Consider the following 22,877-nt stretch of genomic DNA (forward strand, 5'->3'; position numbering starts at 1 on the left):
TGAACTAAATATCAAGCACTACAGTAGGTGACTGTGAGCCATTGTCAAGGTTTAACATTTTCGTGTGTGCCTGTATTCTAAATGTGCAGAAGTCTGATTTAAATTAAAATTTTGTTTCATGGCCTAAATATTCAACAATCCATAACGGATTCCTTCGTTTATTCTCCAATTGAAGTGTCAGATAAACCATTTTACACATCTGAACTTGTTTCTTCCATACAATGTGAAAATCAACACATCGGCAGTTTTTTGCTATATACTATTTCATACACATATGTGATGTTGTATATTTATTCATGCTGCAAGCATCGTGTGTTCTCCAACAGCTCATACTATAGCTGTAATACCCAACAAGAAGTTATGTTATTATTACCCCAAACATCACTTCTTCTACAGAACTCTAAACTACTTTGTTTCCTTAGCAGGCTCACACATTTGTTTTGCAGAATGTCACCAGTGGTATCTGCTGTTCTCTCTGTTGTTCAGCAAACAGCTCTGAGACGAACATGGCGACCTAAAAATAAATGTGATTTGACTTGACCTTAGCTCCAGCTTGTCCCAGGATCAGTCACAGTCGTTATTTGGCCTAAGTCACTGGCACAGAGTCCTGACGATGATATGCAGTAAAATGTGTTGATGCATATTCATAAGTCCGTCATTTGGGAACATTTCAGCTGTGCGACACACACACACACACACACACACACACACATGCATAATACACACACACTCAATCAAATACACACACAAGCACATGCATGCTTGTGTTTATTTACGAATATGCACAAGTGCACCACATGCTAATACTATGTGCCAGCATGCTAATACATTTGACACACACACGCTGTTTTTAGCAACATGGTGTCAACAAATGACACGGTTAAATCTTGTGTTTTCTGTTCCAGTTTTGATAACCGGCTGTATAATCACTTCTATTTCAACAGGCCACATGTGACCTCTGTTTAGAGGAACTTCATCAAGTCTTCTCCTCTCATGTTCAGCACACAAGTTGCTTTGTAACAAATTGTGGTGTTTTACTTACTGTAATTGCCTAATTTAATTTATTGGTGTGACGACTTTCTCCCCACCTGACTCTTCTCCTTCTTCTCTTCTCATGCTGATTTCCTACATTTCCCAAAATGTGTCACCCTACCAATCAGAGCATGGATGATGACACTGTTTCTTTTGATTACAGTAATGGTGGTTGTGGCCTCGGAATTAAAACAAAATTGCCAAAAAACTCAGACTGATTTGTCACTTTTTTCCACTTTAGTTTTCAGTCATTTTGTTCAAGTTTACCAGTTTCTTGTCAAAAATAATTCTTATGATACCAATCAGGGAAACGGCTGCCAATGAACACACCAGACCCAATGTTATTTGAAACAGGACTAAAAGTCTATTCAGGTTGTACTTTGACACAGCTGTGCTTTGAGCTAAACACTAACATCAGCATGTTAGGTCCGTGTACGTTTTGATAGTTAGTTTTTTCGTTTGAACCACAAAACAAAATAAGGAGAAACCAGCTGTTTTTCGTTTGTCGTTTCAAACTAAAAACAAAGAAACGGTAAAAAAAAGAGCTATTCTCCGTTTTTGGTTTCTGAATCCAAAAACGAAAAACGACTAAACCAAATTAAAATAACGGTCCGATTTTGGTTTTTTGAAATTCCTTTTTTTATTTCTCCATTTGAATATCTACATTAAAAGAAAGACAGGCTGGCCACGTGACCCGGAAGTAATAGTAAATAAAGCCTATAAAAATAAAATCCAAGCTTTTAGAACGGTCATAATATGCAGCACTAACGTTATACCAGAGTAACGTTAGAAGAAAAAAAATGAATCAATAAATAGGCTTATATAAACCTGGACCGAAAGAAATATGTTAGCAACAGTAGTTTATTACAGTGATTTAATATCGTGCCTATCCACGTACACATCACCAGTCACGTTTAATGAGCGCATGCAGTAATAGTTAACCTAGAACGTATTGTGTGTGCAGAGTTGTTACTGTTAGCACTATAGGGGAGAGCCGGGACAGTTTAAATACTTTTTAATTAAACGTAATTTACAAAGCGATCACATCACCAGTCACGTTTAATGAGCGCATGTATTCCCAGGTGAAAAAAAATTCTATTAAAAATGTACTTTAATAAAGTGTACTAAGTATATTTTCTAAATTTTGTACTATTTTCGTCAAATCCAAGTATAGTTAAGTGTATTCAATTATGAATTAACTTCAACTTAACATCTATTTGACTACACTTCAAGTGTAAATAGTATACTAAAATGGAACAACTTTTTTTAAACTTCAAGTGCACTAAAATACACTAATGAAAATCAAGATTCATGTGCAATTAAGCACACTTTTAGTACAATTGCATTGTATTGCCATTCTTATTGAAATACACTTAAAAGGCATTGCAGCGCAACTTACAGTTGCGTTTAAGTATATTTTGTGCATACTGCTATCATACTTATAATTACTATAAACTATATTAATTTAGTATGCCTCTGTGATATTTCAAGTGATCTACAAATGCACTTCATAACTATATTTAGTGCTTTTAAAGTGTCCCACTATGACAATAATAATGTGTTTGAAGTGAAGTTCAATTACAACCTAAACATCATAAACACGTACTTTCAGTGCAATGTTATTATAGTGTAAGGTAGAAACAAATTGTTTGAAGTATATTTCATCTGTACTTTTATCCCCATTTTGTTATACTTAAGCATGAATGTTGCTATTACACTACAAGTGTATTATATTACAATTCAGTTCAAGTGCATTACATCAACAGATTATAAATTGCATTTCAGAAAAGGATCTTTATTATTGACACAAAAGTAAAACACAAAATCAGATATTGGCAAAAGCAGGAACCTTGAACAGTAAAGGCAGCGTCAAGAAAAAAAAAAAAAAAAAAGAATGAGCGATATCCGCCGTGCTCGGACATACGCCGCTGTGGATGATGTCTTCCAGTTCTAGTGTTAAAAATTCCTTAGAAATAAAAGTTTATTGATCTTTGAAAAAGTGTACCTGCATTATTATGCCATTATCATTATATTAGATGAAAATGGTCTCAGGACGACAAGATTATGGTTTATCACAATAATTTCTGGGACAATTTATCGTCCAGCAAAACTTGTTATCGTGACAGGCCTACTCGCTTTATACTGGACCAATGTCGAAGATCGTTGTTCCCATTAGCAACAACAACAGAGGAACATAGGGTCCAAGTTGAAAAACCCGAAGTTACCCTTTAAATTGTGCACTCTGTTTTCAAAGTAGTTTTTCAAATGACAAAAAATGTTAACACTGTGTAAAAAAAAAAAATTCCATCTGGTATAGCAGTACCAAAGATGCCTGTTGGTCTTTAATGAAGGAGTCTGTTTTCTAGAGAGAAAACTTTTGCTTGGTTTGCAAAAGGTTATTTCCATGCAGCTCCATGCAAATCCTGTCCAGTTAATTCAAACAAAAAAAACTAGTCCAAAGAGTACAGCCATACCAACGATGCCTTTAGGGACAACTACGCTGTTTGGTAGACGGCGCAGTCTCTCTGGCCCTTTCACTGGAAGAGCCTGTTTTTTAGAGCAAGTGCTTTGTTGGTAAGTTTCCCTCCATCAAGTTCCATGCAAATCTTTTGGATCGAAGGCGAGCAGGGTAGCTGAAGTTCAGGGCTTACTGTACATTAGTCCAAACAGCGTAGCAACAGGTAATGCTACATTATAAAGATCTTGCAACATCTTGATGCCTTCAAGGACAATACCAATGTCCCCTGGTTCATCACTTGAAGCATGTTCTTTAAGAACATTAATCCCAACACTGGTTTCTTCAGTGGCCTCGTTGATGGCGTCTTCATCCATGCCCTATTAAAAAAAAAGAAAAAGGCAGTCAATAAGACCAATCGAGAAACAAATACACAAGTAATAAATCATAAGGGACTAGTAAGTAGGGCTAACAATTTTAGAAAATAATCTAATTGCGATTTTTTCCCACAAATATTGTGATTGCAGATTAGATGGATTAAACAAATAGTTATTTCCTGGAGGCCAGGCCTGTATGTGATGATGAAATTAGGTGATGCATGAATTTATATAAATGACATCTTTTATTTAACTACTTCAATCACAGTAGTATATTGAGCACTGACCAAGCCTGGTGTAAACATTCATATGAAAGTCAGAAACAAATCACACAAACTAAAGTGCAGATTGCAAAAATATGTGGCTTTACCACACTTAGTAGTACTTAGATTATTTAATTATTATTAACTGTAATAAACATAAATAAACATGTGGATTGCATTGTTTCTTTTGAACACACTACACTTTGAAGTCAACTGGTGTACACTGTCATATGGGTACATATTTCTCTAAGAATATTACAACATGGTTACTACAAAGGTACTAGCCTTGCTGTCAACTCCAAATCACGTAGGAAATTTGACAGTAAAGACAAAGAAAGATACAAATATGAAGATAAGTAACAAAATAAATAGAGGAAAGGTTAAAACTGAGACAAAAAGATGAATATAGTAGGAGAAAGATGAAAAGTAAGTAGACGTTGGGCCTTACAATTTGTATGCCGTTCTTGCCAATAAATTGTGGTATGTAAAATATAACATATAACATTACATAACCTTTCCACAATTCTAAAATCTTAATGTTTTTCAAAAAAAGAAATAACACTAAACAACCAGTTGGTGTTCTAATGTTTCTGATACTGTTAAAGTTTAAAATGGCGATATCTGTGAGAGTAGGTCCATTTTCATTTGTAAACAATTGAGAAACAAAAAAATCTGTAACTTTCAATTATTTTAGGAAATATACAAAGAAAAATGAAATATGACAGCACTTACCACTATAACGCATTTGATTGTGTATGCTGTTCAAATAGGATCCTATGAAAGAAAACATTTAGAATCAGTGAGGTGAACCAAGCACAGTGACTCAATAATTAAAAGACCACACAAAATAAAGCACACAACAAAGACACAAAGGTGGGCTAAAATCCAGTTTGAGTCCGACCTTAAAAACGCTGCTTCATTTATATGAAAACGTAATGATTTATGGAGGGCTTCTTTAGTGTGCAGGAGTGGAGAGAGATTTAGGAAAATGACATGATAAACAAAGAGTTCCCATACACTGTGCTAACGTTAGTTGCCCCGATACATTTTCATGTCAGCAGCACCCTCCCGCATATAACCGACACACACACACACACACACACACACACACACACACACACACACACACACAATCTGTAACTGAATAACCGACAGCTTTAGCTACAACACTCGTTCGTTCTTACCTGACGTTACATTGAACTTGTAAGCCTGTGGTCTTAGCTAGCTAACCTTAGCTATTAGCAAACCAACATAACGTTATGCCCAAACAACTCGACAGACCTTTTTTTTGTTACATAAAGTAACGTTACAACAGCATCAATGTAATCTAAATGTTGCGAACTAAAACCGACCACTTAACACTCATTCTTATGAGGCTGACTGGCTCCTCTTCACCGGCTGCCATTAAAGGAGAATTCCGGTCGATTTCAACCCGTAGCTCTGTTGTTGTTTTTGTTGATGACTTGACCGGAAAGCAGTACATGAACAGAGGTAAGGATTAACACAACTTTTATGCCTTTCTGTCACATCTACTGCCGTCAAATTCGCTGTGTTCCCTCGTAAGGAATAACTGCACATGGCTAAGCACTAGTAAGGGCATTTCAAACACGTTTAGAGGCTAAAAACACGTTTAAAACTTGCCCTGTTTAAGCCTTGTTTAAGACTGTTGGGTGCAAAATCTAGCAGGAGGATAACTCGGTGTAGGCGGCACCGTTTGTTTTCGTTTTTCTCGCTACTGACAGTAGTCCTGATTTACAAACAACAGAGCTACGGGTTGAAATCGACCGGAATTCTCCTTTAACATTACGTTAGCTACATTGAAATACCATTGTTAGGAGCAGGACCGTCAGGGGGACAAACACAATTATTAATGCTAAACTAAGTAGTTACTAGTTAGTGATGGTATTAGCTAACTTAGTTACAAGAAAACCGATATATTTATATAATGCACAAACAAGTGAACGGACTTTTGTAACCGTTACATGCAGTACAAAAACATTATGAACATGAACAAAATCATTTTGATTGATGTTAACTTACTTTTTCGTGAAGGAGACAACACATGGCTGCTGTAGAATTAATCCTGCACGCAGCCAACACATGCTCAACATTCTTCTTGTTTTGGCGATGTCCTTGTTGAAACAGTTTGCCTGTGTTGGCAGCATAGACAGTATATAAACGGTTGGTGTCCGGGAAGTGCCACCTACACTTCCTGGCGCCATTTGATTCAAATATACCATTTCCGGTAGTGACCAAACTTAATTCGATCATTTAAAATGTTCAATTCAATCAATTTCAATCAACGCAAAAGGAATCTATACAAAAACAACGGAAGTCTACAAGATTGAACCATGTTCTTGAAAGGAATATAAATGAATTGCGTAGCATATTCTAAATTCATTTTTGTAAATTCAAAGACCTGCAATTTCCCATTTTTTCAGTGTACTTTGATATGCTAATAAAAGTACACTTATATTTAGTGCACTTTGTTTACAGTGTACTAAGATTACACTACTGATGAAGTGAAATTAGTGTACACTTTCAAAAATTATACTAACTCTGTATTAAAAATAAGTGTACTTACTATAAGTACACTAAGTTACCACTATACATTTTTGTATTTTAACATATGTTATGAAAGTACTCTGATATGCCACTAAAAATACACTTATTTTAGAGTGTACTGTATAAAGTGTACAGAAGTCACTCTTCTAATGAAGTGAGATCATAGTACACTTTAATAAAGTATACTAACAATTAATTTCCAAAAAAATATACTTCCCATAAGTACACTGAATTGCCACTCTAAGTATGTCAAATTTAATACACTTAAAAAAATAAAAAACTTCTATACAATTTAAAATACATTAACAAAAAAATACACTTTCAAAAAGTACATTTAAAAAATAATTTGATTACTGGTAAATTAGTATACTTACTTTTTGGACTCTGAAGTTGAACTTAATTACATCTATTTTGAAGTATACTTTTAAAAAGTACTTATTAAATACTCTTTAAATAAAGCACAACAAGTAGAAGCATACTTGTTTTATACTTCATGTACTTCATTCATATTTCTAATACACTAAAGTAAACTACTTTTTTACCTGGGTTGGTTCAATACAGTTGGTAATAGTTAACCTAAAACCTATTGTGTGTGCAGAGTTGTTACTGTTAGCACTATATTATATAATTAAATTAATATTTAATGTGGTTTCCACCGTAATGGACCAAACTTTTCCCCCTTTCTACCAGCAGTGTATGAAGGTAAATATGGTGCAAAAGGTGAGAGCTTGTAGAATACAATGTGAGAACTTGCAGAACAAAAAATCTGAACTATGTTAAAATTTGCACTTGTAAAAAATATTCACACACGTGATCTGAATTTGAAGCCGCAGAAAAAATATTCACAAATGTGTAGATTGATATTTGCATGAACACAATGACAGCTGCAAACTTGTAATGCAACATTTACTTGTGTACTTTATTTCTTTTTACTCAGATTCATTTTCCATCACAACCACAACTCAGTGATTACAACCTCTCGAATCTGTCACTGCAACTTCACATATGTCTGCGCCTCGACTTTTGCAACACTTCTCGCGATACATTTGGTGCAAAACTCCTTTGTAACTGGACTTAGGCTGTGGAGCTCTGAGCCAACGGAACGATGAAAGCAGGTTTCTATCGCCAGATGAGGGACGACTCTGTCCGGCTTAAGAGCTAGCATGGAAGCTTAGTGCAATAGCAAGCTAGCGTTAGCCAACTAACCAACCAGCCTGCTTCTAAATAAATACCTTTTTATTATCTGAACACTTTTTAACAATCAAACTGAAACACTGGCGGTGAGCGCCAGGTCCTGCAGCCGCAGACGGACCCTCACCAGTGGGGATCGGCCAGCGGAGCAACGTTACTATTATCACCAGAAAGCTCCGCTGCCAACCTCGACCTGCAGTCGGAGCTCCAGCGGGACACGGAGAGCCCCGCACCCGGTAGCTTTTTATTTAAATGTAATTTACAAAGCGATCATATCGCACTGAAAGCTGAATATTTTGTCACTAGCAACCTACACCTGTCCTCTGTCAAATACCGTTCAGGAATTATTACAGCAGAAGTGGGGCGTGCGTAATGTTTCATTCGTCCCTCCTAGTCGGGACGATTGAAACAGCATGAATGGTACTCCCAAAAGGTGTTATTTTAGATAGATTGTTGCTGGTGAATCTTTGTCTTGGTGAATATCTGTTAACAACTCATTGCCGTCACCTTGAAGCGTGTATGAAGCGCTTTTTGAAATATCATGCACTGTGGATGATTCTGCCATTTTTATAGCTAGAACAGTACGTTGTCCCATTTATATCATGTTTCTATTGAGGAAAATGTCGTTTCACTAGGTTTTTACGTAGGTTAGGTCACTGCACACCGACATAAGTGCCCTTAACAGCCCATCAGTCCAGGATAACGGTACTAGGATAACGGGAAAACTCACCGATGTATAGCCCAGCAACAATCTTTCTAAAATAACACCTTTTGGGAGCATGATATGTAGTAAAATATTGAAGTTGTGGGAAGTTCATATGGCTTAAATTGTATGTTTCATTCGCCCCCCCATGCTGTTTCAATCAGAGTGATAGAGAAAGACATATATATGTACATATATATATATATATATATATATATATATATACACATATATGGCTCTGGTCCCGACTAGGAGGGACCAGAGTGATAGAGAAAGACATCTCTATGGCTCTGGGAGGGACGAATGAAACATTACGCACGCCCCACTTCTGCTGTAATAATTCCTGAATGGTTTTGTTCAAAGCTGAAAATCTGTAACTGTATTTGACAGAGGACAGGTGTAGGTTGTTAGTGACAAAATATTACCTTTCAGTGCGATATGATCGCTTTGTAAATTACGTTTAATTAAAAAGTATTTAAACTGTCCCGGCTCTCCCCTATATAATATAGTGCTAACAGTAACAACTCTGCACACACAATACGTTCTAGGTTAACTATTACTGCATGCGCTCATTAAACGTGACTGGTGATGTGTACGTGGATAGGCACGATATTAAATCACTGTAATAAACTACTGTTGCTAACATATTTCTTTCGGTCCAGGTTTATATAAGCCTATTTATTGATTCATTTTTTTTCTTCTAACGTTACTCTGGTATAACGTTAGTGCTGCATATTATGACCGTTCTAAAAGCTTGGATTTTATTTTTATAGGCTTTATTTACTATTACTTCCGGGTCACGTGGCCAGCCTGTCTTTCTTTTAATGTAGATATTCAAATGGAGAAATAAAAAAAGGAATTTCAAAAAACCAAAATCGGACCGTTATTTGAATTTGGTTTAGTCGTTTTTCGTTTTTGGATTCAGAAACCAAAAACGGAGAACGGCTCTTTTTTTACCGTTTCTTTGTTTTTGGTTTGAAACGAGAAACGAAAAACAGCTGGTTTCTCCTTATTTTGTTTTGTGGTTCAAACGAAAAAACAAACTATCAAAACGTACACGGACCATGTTACAGTTTTTTACAATTGCTTACACACTAAAATTAAAACTTTCCCACAATTAGCAAAACCTTACACTCAAGGAGCCAAACACTGGCCTAGATCTGCTGTAAGCACATTGTCAGCTTTACACTTTTTGCAAAACACTAAACACACTTGTATGCCTTTGACACAGAAATTTATTATGATGTCAATTCCTTGCAATTTCAAAGCAAAGGCTTTCAAATGAACACACCCATGAACCAATTGGTTAAACACAGCCACCAGGTACGCAAACACATGATTGCTTAATTGTAGACACACCAATCAGGTTTAAGCACTATATAAAATGCACCTGCCTTCAACCAAAATGGAAGGAGTCAGAAGAAGAAGACTGAGAGTGAGAGGGAGAATTCACAGAGGAGGAGAAGGAGGTAGAGGAAGAGGGAGAGGAAGAGGAAGAGGAAGAGGAAGACCTGAAGCCAGAGAATATGTTCAAAGAAGAAGAGGACCAAATTTATCAAATGAAAGTCGTGCAACACTAGTGGACCATGTTGTGAACCACGGATTGATGCTGAGGGAGGCTGGACTAAGAGTTCAGCCAAATCTTAGTAGATATACAGCGGCATTTGTCATAAGGACATTTCGACAAGGAAACAGGTAAAAGAAAATCTGTCTACAGTTACAGTAATCAGCTGCTCATTGTTTGCACCATATCAGCACTTTTGATACCCCTCCCTGTGACATTTGAGGATTGAGGGTCGAGAACGACAAGGAGGAAGGGAGCCCATATTCACGCGAGGGTTTACGATCTCCGGCCCCAGGCTCAGGTACCCCTCATTGAGGCCCCAGGCTCAGGTAGCCCTCATTGAGGCCCCAGGCTCAGGTACCCCTCCTTGAGGCCATGGAGGACGCCTGTGACCAAGTCGACGCTGCAGATGTGCAAGGATGGATTCGACATTCAAGACGGTTGTCTTGCCAATGAGGATATTGCCTGTGATGGTGATGAAATTCTCTGGCCAGATCCAGCTAGGCGAAGAGATAATGTCTAGTATTTTCTGTACTTTCAGATCATTTTTTTTGTTTGTTGTTGTTTTTTTTGTGATTGTAACCTGTACTGGATACAATATTTTATGTTTGTCTGTTGTTTGCTGAGCTAACAGTGTTATGCACACTACTGTAGTAGCATGAAAACTTGTGATTCTCCATGTCGACATGTTGACTGATTTGGGTATATGGAGAGAAATACATTATATTTTCCTCAGTCTGCAGCATTGGTCTTGTGTAGTGTTTGGTGAACTTATTGTAAATTTGCACTTTCTCTGTGTACTTCATTTACAGTACTCTAATCACTGAGAAGCAGAATTGCTAAAAGTGTTTTAGGTTAGCAACAACAGTGTGTAACTGGTTCAAACAGGATTAAGTCAAATGAAACGTGTGTTTCATATGGTAACAAAATATGTTTTTTATAAATTAGTGTATAGTTCTTGCAAGAGTGTTTCATTTTGCAAAGGGTCTGAGGTGTTCTGCTGATTGGGTGTGTGGTTGTGCTAATTGTGTGTAGTGTTTTGAAAAAGACATTCCCTGTTTTCAAAATTGTGCTTAAGCAATTCAAAAAAACTGTAACATGCTAACAATGACAATGCTAACATGCTGATATTTTAGCATCTTTCTTTTATTTGTGTTAGCATGCTAACATTAATTAACAATTAGTCTATATCCACGACGTTCCACTTCCGGGATTGTTCAGGTACCGCCGGAAAGTCCTCTTTCTTTGTGTTGGCGTTCTAACCTCCGGTGGATTTGTGAGGACTATGGTTAACTGCTCCTCAGATCTCTGCAGGGTAAATCCAGACAGCTAGCTAGACTATCTGTCCAATCTGAGTTTTCTGTTGCACGACTAAAACTACTTTTGAATGTACATTCCACCAAAACAAGTTCCTTCTCGAGGCTATTTTACAGAGGCACCGTTGCCCCATGCGGCGCCTAGCGCTGCCCAAGACGATGATTGGTTTAAAGAAATGCCAGTAAACCAGAGCGCGTTTTTTCTCCCATCCCGGAATGCTGTGTGGACTAGCCAGACCCGCCCGCACAGCTCTGTGGAGGAAGGTCTGGCAATGCGAAAATAATTAACACTAAACTCAAAGTACAGTTCAGACTGATTGGAATGTCATTAGTTTTGGAAGTATTTGGTCATAAATTTAATTATTGGACAAGTTGAAATGTTGACCTGATAATTGAACTAGATGAATTTCATCTTTGGGGGGCCATGAATGTCAAATCGTTCAACATTTCATGGCAAATAATCCAGTAGTTGTCGGGACATTTCACTCAAAACCACAAATGTCAACCTCATGGTGACACTAGAGGTTAGGGTCAGTAGATCAGAGAAAGTGTGTTATCGCCCGTGCACTATGGATATCTGTGCCAAATTTTAAGGTAATCCATCCAACAGTTGTCGAGATATTTCTGTCTGGAGCGGGGTCAAGGACCAACCGATTTTGCCATTCCCGGAGCCATGCTAAGTGCTAGAAGATGGAGACGGAGATGTGAGCAGCAATTCAGGTGTGGTGAAGGACTTCACAGGCAAATGTGATATTTAACACTGAAGATATAATATGTCCATGCGAGTCTGCACAAGACAAGCAGGTATAGAAAATGCATAGTTTTTAAACAATCTTTTTTTCAGTCATCTATCTATACTATTATTCTCGATACTATTATACTGGATTTAAGTGCACCAGGAGAAATATTGCCAAAATCTGTCAGCAAACGTTGCTTTACTGGCATATTTTCCTTTTCCATTCCCTTTTTCCTGTTTATTTTTATTTACTACTTACTCCTCTCTAAATCATACCCATCTGTTGATTTTGCAGGCGCCTTTATCACATGACAACTACATCTGGTACTAAAACGTGTCTTCAGCCCGGTATTATCCCTTTCAAAGGAGTAGAAATTCTCCTTAAATGTCATCCCTGCTATCATTGTAATATCATAATATGCTCTCAGCTTTGCAGGTGTGAATCCTCTCTGCCAGGCCGAACAGGAGGAATATGCTTAGTGGTATTTAAAGCTAAGGTGCTTGTGTCATTTAGAAAGCACACAGCTCTGACTTAGCCAGCCCTCAGAGAGCCACGGTACAGGTGGATCATCTCCGTTCTCTCCTTTCTCCACCGAGGCCCTGGCTGTCTGCGCCATGACTGGCTTTCGCTGTCAAGCCGAAACAGAGTAATCCCTGCAGTAAAAGCCTCGCACTAAAAGGTTCATGCTTTTTCTCCTCTCTCTTGAAAACCGGCGATACACCGCTGTTGTGTTTCTCAAGTTCAATTTCTGGCTGTGAAAGGGAGCTCAGGTGCATTCTCTTTTCATCAACGGCTGTAACCAATGTAAGCAAAAGGCAAAGAGAGAATAAACACAAGGCGAGCGCATAGAAAAATGTAAGCAAAATGGATGATGTGCTCTACATACTGATGTGTATTGTTGGCAAAAGAGAGGAACAGATTGGCCCTTTCTTTGGCAATAAAGATAATACTCTAAAAAGGCCCATCTGCCTTATTGAATTCCAACAGCCCCAATACACATACACCCACATCAATGCTCCCTATTAAATACACGCATGTCATACACAACAAACACACACACACACACACACACACGCGCATATGCTGAAGGGCTACTTCCCAGCTGTGTCTTCCCATTCATAAATGTCATTGACACTGTGCTCAGTATGATAAATCTCAAATTTGTCCATGATTTGCATAATAGATGATCAACATGTAGGATCAGAGGTTAATAAAAATGACTTGATTTCCTCGGAGCAGAGAAGAGAAAGATACAGTAACTGAGGGTAAAATAATAGTTTGATACACTGTAAGTGGGGTATTGGGGAGCATACCTATGTTCTCACAGCCCTATGTTCCCATATTTTTAAGAATTCTTTTTTCCCTAAAAAATGTTGTGGGAGGATAGGGCTTAAATTGAAGGAAAATGTAGGAACACAAGACCTAATTTTGAAAATTATTAGAAATGTGGGAACATACCCCAGGTATTGTCAACTGTAACTGAGTCTAGTATCAGGTGCAGTTAATTGGTAACTCGTAGACAAGTGATTGCATCATTGTCTTTGGGTTAATCCCACTGTCACGGTTGGCAAATTCAAAAGGAGGACCCAAATACAGAAGACCAAGTAGGCAGGTTGATAGAACCAAAAAGCAAGCTTTAATAACAAAATCAGGATCCAAAAACAGGCAAGCAATATAAGAAAAATACAGAAACATTAGAAACGAGCAAACTAGACACTAGGAATACACAGGCAATCTGACACTGAACAAGAGAACACCCAAGACTGATATACACGAATACAAGGAGAGGAGGGTGGTAACGCGGGACAGGTGACGTGAGGGCTGATGAGGAACAGGTGAAACACATCAGGGACTAATCAGACTCAACAGGAAACAAAACTAGACAAAGACACATGAAACCGAAGGATGCGAACATACACAAGGAATGGATCTAGGAAAACAACAGAGAACAGAACACGGGCAAACAAAAACACGACCATGGACATGGGGAGACAGGGAGAGGAGAGACAGAAACGGGAGACAATGAAAACAATACAGCAAAACAGGAAACACACAACCATGGCACCCACTGATCTAGAACCTGTTCTTGAACTAAGGCTACATTAACTGTGCTACGTTTTGGTTTGAAAACGAATATCTTTTGCCACGTTTACACCTCACATTCCCCCTGCTCTGGCTTTTCAGAACCCCTAAACCAGAGAAATTTGAAAACACTTCTGACCCGTTTTGGTTTGGAATCTGCGGGGTTGTGTTCTAGTCTCAACAGTCGAAAACCGGAGACCTTTGGCAACACTGTATCAATGTTTCGCTGCCTGATTGGGTCATGACGTCTCGTTCTCTGAGACTAAGCTACTAATGTACTCCAGCAACGGGCGGAGTATACACGCTGCTTCCCGTTTACCCTGGCACGAGAATGTTGATAAGATATGCGGTTTGGGCAGGTTAGTTTAAACGGAAATGAGTTCTTCTACTAGACCTAAAAACACTTGTGTGCACAGAGATCACTTTTGGCTCAAAACTCAAACCAAAACGTAGCAGTGTAAATGTGGTCTAAGGGTTTAACTGAGAAAAGGCATTTTAATTCAAGTCAATTGTATGTATACTACCCTCACAAGGCTTTGATACATAGAATGTGAACATATATGTCAACACACATGTCAAAGCACAAGCTTTTCACATTTATGGGATGGTGAGTCTCGAACACACAGGGAGGAACACGATTAACGTGTACGCTCTAGGCTCGAGTGTTCAGAGCCTCGTGTGTCTTATGTGGAAACCCACATCACTGCAAGACCAGAATAAGAGTATGCAATGTATATGTGCACATTTACATGAACAATTATTCAAAATAGACTATGTTTACTGCCAGGCAGTAAAAGCAGTTATTTTGTGGAAAACTGCACAACCCGCTCCAAGCTTTTATTTCAAAAGTGTGGCTGCTTAGTGCTTGGGTTGAGGGAAGAATGGCCGATTTGAATTTGATTTGAAGATTTATATGACAATTAGTTTGAATGCAGAGTGGCTGAATATTATTTGGTTAGTAAGAACATTGACCTTTTGTCTTTGTTTTGTCGATAAAACTGTGAATTTGACACTAGAAGGCTGTTTTCACATGCATCTGCTGAATGGGGAAAGTTTCTCTGTGCTCATCTTAAATCTCAGTTTAACTCATATACAGTATGCAAAAATGGGACTTATAACATCCTTAGAACATCAGGAGTTTGCAAGCCAAACATGGCTCAATATGCAACTTACACAAGTGTGAAGTGTAAGCAGGGGCGATTCCAGAATTTTTTTAAGTGGGGTGTCACAAAGGGGGACCAATAATCAGTTGGGGGGGGGGGGGACATTTTATCAGAATACAGCATAGAAAATCTTACAAATATAGGAAATATTGGATAGCAAGAACAACAAAATGCAATTCTGCTAAATAAAAGCTCCCATTCATTATTAGTTTCACTTGTTTTCATTTTAAACAAATTGTATATCTGGATACAATAAACATTTTCAAGGCTCAGTCTGCCACTTAAAAAAAGAAATTCCAGTGCTGTTTCCATTGTATCAGAATTTTGGATAGTCATCATGGAAACATTAATTGGTCATGTGACAAGGGCTGGGAAAATTGGCAGAACAGGCAGCCAAGTGACAGTACTCTGATCCAATAGATCACATGCCTTCTATCTTATATTCAAGGAGGAGGAGGCTGACGTGCTGACGTGTAAGGTGAGCGTATTGTGTCACTTCCGTTGTTCCCGTGTTACAAACGCTAGTTTGCTACTCCGGCAAAAACTTACTGAACTCTGCTTTACTGTTTAAATTAGCGGCTATTTGCCTGGATTGCATTTGAATTACAATTGTTTTACTCAAGCACTTATACTTAGCTTCACTTACAGTGACTGACTCGCTGAATTTACAATTGTTAAAACGCTGTTAGCTACTTTAGCTTAGCCATTAGCAATGGCTAATTCCTCTCCCTCTCCTGCTCTTTCTTGCTCTGTGTGTCAAATGTTTAGCTATTCCTCTGCCTCCTTTAGTGATAACGATACATGTAATAAATGTAGTATATTCGCTGCTCTGGAGGCAAGGCTTAGTGAATTTGAGTCACGGCTCCGCACCATGGAATCAGAATCGTATGCTTCCGTAGCTAGCCAGCACCATGTAGTTAATGCAGACCACCATACTGTAGCTTCTGTAGCTTCTTTAACTTCTGCTAGCTTTCCCCCGTCAGACCCCGAGCAGCCGGGCGAGTGGGTGACTGTCCGAGGGAAGCGTAGCGTCAGAGGGAAGCGTAGCGTTAGATCTAGACCAGGGAGTGCACATGATGACGGTTGCTCTAAACTGGAGCGTCTTCGCCTCTCTAACAGTTTCTCTGGTTATTGGGAGCTCTATACTGCGATATGTGAAGCCGGCGGCCCCAGCGGCTACAGTACCTACGGTCATATGTGTCCCCGGGGCTAGAGCGGGCGATATAGAAACCCATCTAGAGCTGCTGGCTAAAAAGAACCGTAAATACAGTAAGATCATACTTCACGTAGGGGGTAATGGTCGTAAATCGGAGATCACTAAATTGAATGTTGAGTCACTTTGTGCATACGCAAAGACAATGTCGGACTCAGTAGTTTTCTCTGGACCCCTGCCAAACCTGACCAGTGATGAAATGTACAGCCGTACGTCATCCTTCCACCGCTGGTTGTCGGGGTGGTGCCCAGCTAATGATGTGGGCTATGTGAATAACTGGGGGGCGTTCTGGGAAAAGCCTGGTCTGATGGAGAGAGACGGCATTCATCCCACCTGGGACGGAGCCGCTCTCATATCAAAAAATCTGACCGAGTTTATCAGACATAAACCATGACAACCCAAGTTTGATATTAGTAATCAGGGGTGCAGTACTACGCGCCCCCCTGTGCTTCCGTTGGAGCAGTCACCCACTCATAGTCTAATAAGCACGGTGTCTGTTCTCCGACTCAGATCGGTTAAATCAAAAGGTAAACAAAAGATGCGCTATACTTAACAACCTAATTGGAATTAAAACAACTGCAACGATAGAACAAAATAGGAAAATTAGATGTGGACTATTAAATATTAGATCTCTGTCTTCTAAAGCATTATTGGTTAACGAGTTGATATCAGATAATAACATTGATTTATTTTGTCTTACTGAAACCTGGCTGGGCCATGAAGACTATGTCAGTCTAAATGAAGCCACTCCTCCCAGTCATATTAATACTCAAATTCCTAGAGGCTCAGGCCGAGGAGGGGAAGTTGCAGCCATCTTTGATGCAAGCCTGTTAATTACTCCTAAACCTAAATTAAATTATAACTCCTTTGAAAGTCTTGTTCTTAATCTTCAACATCCAAAATGGAAAACATTACAGCCAATTATATTTGTTGTTATTTACAGGGCTCCAGGTCCGTATTCTGAATTTTTATCTGAATTCTCAGAATTTTTATTATGTTTAGTCCTTAAATCAGACCAAGTACTTATTGTAGGTGATTTTAATATCCATGTGGACGTTGACAATGATAGCCTTAGTACTGCTTTCAACTCATTATTGGATTCAATCGGTTTCAGTCAGAGTGTGCACAAGGCGACGCACTGTTTTAACCACACCCTCGAACGTGCTGGTATATGGTATTGAAATTGAGGATTTAATAATCTTTCCGCAGAATTCGGTATTAACAGATCATTCTTTAATCACTTTCGAATTCTTACTACCTGACTATACTAAATTAGATAAAAGCTTCTACACCAGATGCCTATCTGACAGTGCTATAGCTAAATTTAAAGAAGATATTCCAACAGCATTCGACTCTATGTCATGCCTTAACATAACAGAGGACCTCTATGTTAACCTCAGTCCCTCTCAAATTGATACATTTGTAGACGGTGCTACGACTTGCCTACGGACGACCTTAGACTCCGTTGCTCCCCTGAAAAAGAAGATGATGAAGCAAAGGAAATTAGCACCTTGGTATAACTCCCAAACTCGCAAATTAAAACAAATCTCGTGAAACCTTGAATGTAAGTGGCGTTCCACAAAAGTGGAAGAATCCCGTTTGGATTGGCAAGAAAGTCTCAAAACCTATAGGAAGGCCCTAAGAAAGGCCAGATCAGACTATTACTCATCATTAATAGAAGAAAACAAGAACAACACAAGGTTTCTTTTCAGCACTGTAGCCAGGCTGACAGATAGCCACAGCTCTACTGAGCCATCTATTCCTCTAGCTCTGAGTAGTGATGACTTCATGAGCTTCTTTAATGATAAAATTATAACAATTAGAGATAAAATTCATCACCTTTTGCCCTCAACTTCTAACGGTTCACCTTTAAACGCAGAGTTGCTAGAAATAACGACTAGTCTCGACATATACTTAGACTGCTTTTATCCTATAGACCTTCAACAATTAATGTTAAAGATATCCTCAGCTAAGCCATCTACCTGTCTCTTAGAACCCATCCCAACGAGATTACTCAAAGAAGCATTACCCGTGGTAAACACTTCATTACTAGATATGATCAATATGTCCTTATTAACAGGTTATGTACCGCAGTCATTTAAAGTAGCTGTGATAAAACCTCTTCTGAAAAAACCCACCCTCGATCCTGAGGTCTTAACAAACTATAGACCTTTATCTAATCTTCCCTTTCTCTCCAAGATCCTTGAGAAGGTGGTTGCTAATCAGTTATGTGATTTTCTACATAACAATAGTTTATTTGATGACTTTCAATCAGGATTTAGAAAGCATCATAGCACAGAGACGGCACTGGTGAAAATTACTAACAACCTTTTAACTGCTGCAGACAAAGGACTTGTCTCAATTCTTGTTTTACTAGATCTTTGTGCTGCATTTGACACTACTGACCATTCAATCCTGTTACAGAGATTGAAACACTTGGTTGGCATTAAAGGAATTGCTCTAAGCTGGTTTAAGTCCTATTTCTCTGATCGATCTCAATTTGTTAATGTTAATGATAAATCCTCCAAGTACGCTAAAGTTAGCCATGGGGTTCCTCAAGGCTCAGTGCTTGGACCAATTCTTCTTATATATGCTTCCTCTAGGCAATATTATTAGGAAACACTCAATTAACTTTCACTGTTATGCGGATGACACCCAATTATACTTGTCAATCAAACCAGACGAAACCAGTCAGCTAGCTAAATTTCAAGCGTGCATTAAAGATATAAAATCCTGGATGACCTATAATTTTCTGATGTTAAACCCTAACAAAACTGAAGTTATTGTGCTGGGACCTAAACACCTCAGAACCTCATTATCTAAAGACATAGCTACTCTGGATGGTATTGCCCTGGCCTCCAGCACTACTGTCAGAAATTTAGGAGTTATTTTTGATCAGGATATATCCTTTAATGCCAATCTAAAACAAACCTCAAGAACAGCCTTTTTTCATCTTCGTAACATTGCCAAAATTAGGAATATCCTGTCTCAAAACGACGCTGAAAAACTAGTCCATGCATTTGTTACGTCCAGGCTGGACTATTGTAATTCCCTACTGTCAGGTAGCTCAAATAAGTCCCTTAAGACTCTCCAGCTGATCCAGAATGCTGCAGTGTGTGTTCTCACAAGAACTAAGAAAAGAGATCATATTTCTCCTGTATTAGCTTCTCTGCACTGGCTTCCTGTTGAATCCAGGATTGAGTTTAAAATCCTTCTCTTGACCTACAAAGCTCTAAATGGTCTAGCACCATCATATCTAGAAAAGCTCCTAATACCTTATTGTCCCAATAGAGCACTGCGCTCCCAGAATAAAAAGTTACTGGTGGTACCTAGAGTTTCTAAAAGTAGAATGGGAGCCAGAGCCTTCAGTTATCAGGCTCCTCTCCTATGGAAACAGCTCCCGATCTGGGTTCGGGGGACAGAAACTGTAATCGCTTTCAAGAATGAACTTAAAACTCTCCTATTTGATAAAGCTTATAGTTAGGGAGTGAGGAGTTGCAGTGTTCACCTAACTGGCCCACCTGCTTCTCTTCATAATTGTTAGATTAATAATACATAACAAAGTAGAGGGAGGCAGGCCAGCCAAGCCCGATCCGGCAGGGAGAGAGATCTAAGCCCGAAGAAGCTACCTCTCCTTATGACCTGTCTCTCTTAGTTACGCTGTTATAGTTACGCTGTTATAGTTCTAGACTGCCGGGGGACTTCCTTCCTTCCTTTGACACACTGAGCTGCTCTCTCCTCTCCCTTTCTATTACTATTACTATTACTATTTGTGTGTATCCCGTCCCAGAAATGCTTGTTACTAATCCTAGCTTCTGGGGAGTTTACTCCCCGGAGTCCTTATGTTTTTTCCCCCAGCGTATTTCCTTGGAGAACGTTGGCACCAAGATCCTGGTTGCAGCTGTCGCCGTGGTCCTGCTGCACTCCCTGCTAAGCTCAGCGGTGCCCTACAATGTCATGCTGCTTCCTGCTGAACCCTGCTGCTTCCTGCTACATCCAGTCACTGTTCCATTATTAATGTGACTATTATTGCCATTGTTCATCACACCCCCAACCGGCCCGTCAGACACCGCCTACCAAGAGCCTGGGTCTGTCCGAGGTTTCTTCCCAAGAGGGAGTTTTTCCTCGCCACTGTCGCTGCTTGCTCTTGAGGGAATTACTGTAATTGTTGGAATTGTTGGGGCTTTGTAAATTATAGAGTGTGGTCTAGACCTACTCTATCTGTAAAGTGTCTCGAGATAACCTATGTTATGATTTGATACTATAAATAAAATAAAATTGAATTGAATTGAGAAGTCCCTCCCCTTCCAGTGGCCCTGAGACAAATTCTTTTTTGATCCCCTTGGAATTGAGCCACTCAGTGACTTTGAAGAAGGTAGTCCTTCTAATTACGTATTTTCACACTCTTCAACAATACAATAACAATAAACTGAGAATTTCTTGACTTGCAAAATCATCTTTTGAACTGACGAGCATCATATGTGTCTTTCCCCATTCACTACTGTTCATATTTTTTCCGAATTAAGGTCCCGTGGCAGTCCACCGGATCGGGAGGGACTTTGCCTCTCTATGGAAATCACAATTGCCAATCATATACGGGGGGCTGTGCCCCCATTCTTGCCCCTCCCCTGGGTGTAAGCCTTCAGTGCACATACAGTACACTGAAAAAAGACCTTTCAGCAGTTCAAATTTTGAAAGCAGATATTTTTGCATATTCATAGATTCTTGAATTCTAAATGTCTAATCATGGAGCCTGCATGGCTAAATGTTGGACTATTTTTGTAACCATCATCAAATATCTTCAAATGTGAGATGTGTGATGCTTTATTTTAATCCTCTGATTCCCTCCTGATGACAATTACTAGTTATATTAATGGCAACCCTGGGTGGCTAATATGCACAAAGCACTTTGATAATCACTTCACTTTATCATTACTTGAAAAATCTCTATGCTGACTCAGGAAGACAGATCCAAGCTGTGATCCAGTGGCTTTACAGCTGAGTGAAAAGGCCAATCTTTAGCCTTTAGACTGGATCTGATATCCAATATCAGACATCTATACAAGGGCTTCTCAAACATTTACACTTTGATGCACTAATGGTTGACTTCATCACCTGTTTTTTTTTGTGTGTCTGTTGCATAAAATCCAATGTAACACCAGTAGTCGGCTTTTCAGGTTCACACTCTATAATAATGATCTCTTTTCTGTGAAATTAGTCTATCAATTGAGACCACATTTTCTATTTCTCTATGTGTGCCTAACACATACCTTAGAAATTTCTTTACCTGTTCTGCTTAAGGCATAGAAGACCAGAGATCATTTGATTTTTTTTTTTTACTCTTTAAAAGATTCAGTGGTGAATAGAGATTGATGAGATGAGCCAAACAGAGGGACCTTTGTTGGGAGCAGTTTCCTGAGTGTATGAATCCTTCCCCTTGAACCATTACATCTCATTTTTGCTGCCCATTTCAAGGTCCCTGGCCATTGAATGATGTCATCTCTGGCTCCAGTGAAACAGACAGCCCAAAGTCATCCAAGCACGTCGCCACATCTGCTTTAATCCAGCCCGACAATCCAGCATGCCGTAATTATTCCTAATGTTTTTGCTTATTTACATAATGAAGGGGTTAATTATGCTCATGAGACGCCCCAATGGTCTTGTCTTGAGTGTCGGCGACACAGCTGTAGGTCTGCAAGCTAAATCATGCGCTAAATGTGTCACCTAGAATTAGACCCATTTGGCCTAGGCTTACAGGGGCTGTTTGCAGTGCGAGGGACCCAGGCAGCGACTTGGCTGTGGTCAAGTCGGGCGGCAGGAAGGTGGGCTGATATCAGTCATTACCCACTGGCCCGGACAAGATGCAGCAAGTCAAGCAGAGCTCCCACTGTGTCCTGAAGATCAGACAAATGTAACTCCATGGATTTACATGTTGTTGAAATTTTAGTCAATCAAGAGACACTAAATGAGGTGATTTGTTACTGCTCAGTACATATTGTGATGCATGTTTGTTTCGGCAGAATTGTATAAATGTCATTAACTGTAAAACAAAAAAAAAAAAAAAAAAAAAAGTACAAAAAAATACACTGAGATACTACAGTGACAACTACAACAAAACAGCACTAACTCACTGTAGGGCTTTAACGCATCTCATTTGCATGTGTGATGAGCCACAGTTTAACATTTTATTTGTATTTTTTCAGCCGAGTAGACTCT

Source organism: Perca flavescens, chromosome 1, assembly GCF_004354835.1.
Source record: "Perca flavescens isolate YP-PL-M2 chromosome 1, PFLA_1.0, whole genome shotgun sequence".
Lineage (NCBI taxonomy): Eukaryota > Metazoa > Chordata > Actinopteri > Perciformes > Percidae > Perca > Perca flavescens.